This window comes from Etheostoma cragini, unplaced genomic scaffold (assembly GCF_013103735.1).
Source record: "Etheostoma cragini isolate CJK2018 unplaced genomic scaffold, CSU_Ecrag_1.0 ScbMSFa_535, whole genome shotgun sequence".
Taxonomy (NCBI): domain Eukaryota; kingdom Metazoa; phylum Chordata; class Actinopteri; order Perciformes; family Percidae; genus Etheostoma; species Etheostoma cragini.
The window spans coordinates 1-1,820 of NW_023269135.1; the positions used below are offsets into that span (position 1 = coordinate 1).

Sequence of the window (1,820 nt, forward strand, 5' to 3'; positions counted from 1 at the left end):
ATTGTGATGATGACATGATGAACAGTGATGATGACATAATGAATGTTGATGATAATATGAAAAGAAAGTTGATGTGTAGTTGATGTGTATATGTATTGATCAAAAAGATTTTTTTTGCGTACATGAATTAATCTGAAATAAAGTTTACGTGTATATGCATTTATGAAAAAAAGTTGACGTGTATATGTGTTTATCTGTAGACTTCGTGGCGCAACGGTAGGATGTCTGACTCCAGATCAGAAGGTTACTTATTAAAATCATGTCGGGGTCAAATATTCAGAGATTCAGAGATGGCATTTATGAAAAAATGTTGATGTGTATATGGATTAATCTAAAAGACACTGGATCTGTATATATGACATGTTGAATTGTGAAGATGACATGATGAACAGTGATGATGACATAATGAATGTTGATGATATAATGACAAGAAAGTTGATGTGTATATGCATTAATCTGAAATAAAGTTGATGCGTATATGAATTATTTTGAGATAACGTTTATGGGTATATCTATTAATCTGAAAGAAAGTTGATGTGTAAATGCATTAATCTAAAAGAAAGTTGATGTGTATATGCATTAATCTGAAAGAAAGTTGATGTGTCTATGCATTAATCTAAAAGAAAGTTGATATGTATATTTATTAATCTGAAATAAAGTTGATGTGTAAATGTATTAATCTGAAAGAAAGTTGATGCGTATATGAATTATTCTGAGATAAAGTTTATGTGTATATGCATTAATCTGAAATAAAGTTTATGTGTATCTGCATTAATCGGAAAGAAAGTTGATGTGTGTATGCATGAATTAAAACTGAAAGTTGATGTGTATATGCATTAATCTGAAATAAAGTTGATGCGTGTATGAATTATTCTGAGATAAAGTTGATGTGTATATGCATTAATCTGAAATAAAGTTGATGTGTATCTGCATTAATCTGACATAAAGTTGATGTGTACATGTATTAATCTGAAAGACAGTGGATCTGAATATATGACATAAGGAATTGTGATGATGACATGATGAACAGTGATGATGACATAATGAATGTTGATGATAATATGAAAAGAAAGTTGATGTGTATATGCGTTAATCAGAAATAAAGTTGATGTGTATATGCATTAATCTAAAAGAAAGTTGATGTGTATATGCATTACTCTGAAAAAAGTTGATGTGTATATGCATTAATCTGAAATAAAGTTGATGCGTGTATGAATTATTCTGAGATAAAGTTTATGTGTAAATGCATTAATCAAAAAAAAAGTTGATGTGTATATGCATTAATCTAAAAGAAAGTTGATGTGTAAATGCATTAATCTAAAAGAAAGTTGATGTGTATATGCATTTCTCTGAAAAAAGTTGATGTGTATATGCATTTATGAAAAAAAGTTGATGTGTATATGTGGTAATCAGTAGACCTCGTGGCGCAACGGTAGCGCGTCTGACTCCAGATCAGAAGGTTGCGTGTTCAAATCACGTCGGGATCAAATGTTTACAGTTGGCATTGACTCAAAAGAAAGTTGACGTATATCTGCATTTTTCTGATATGATGTTGAAGTTCATATGCATTATTCAAAAAGAAAGTTGATGTGTGCATGCATTTATGAAAAAATGTTGATGTGTATATGGATTAATCTAAAAGACACTGGATCTGTATATATGACATGTTGAATTGTGAAGATGACATGATGAACAGTGATTATGACATAATGAATGTTGATGATATAATGACAAGAAAGTTTATGTGTATATGCATTAATCTACAAGAAAGTTGATGTGTATATGCATTATTTACAAGGAAAGTAGATGTGTATGTGCAC

At 29.7% G+C, this 1,820-nt stretch overlaps 1 non-coding gene across 1 annotated transcript; it reads left to right on the top strand.

Annotated features, from left to right (window-relative positions):
- The first annotated feature begins 1,415 nt into the window (after positions 1 to 1,415).
- On the top strand, positions 1,416 to 1,487 carry trnaw-cca. Its single transcript has one exon. It is a non-coding gene; the product is annotated as a tRNA-Trp (tRNA).
- Positions 1,488 to 1,820: the final 333 nt, after the last annotated feature.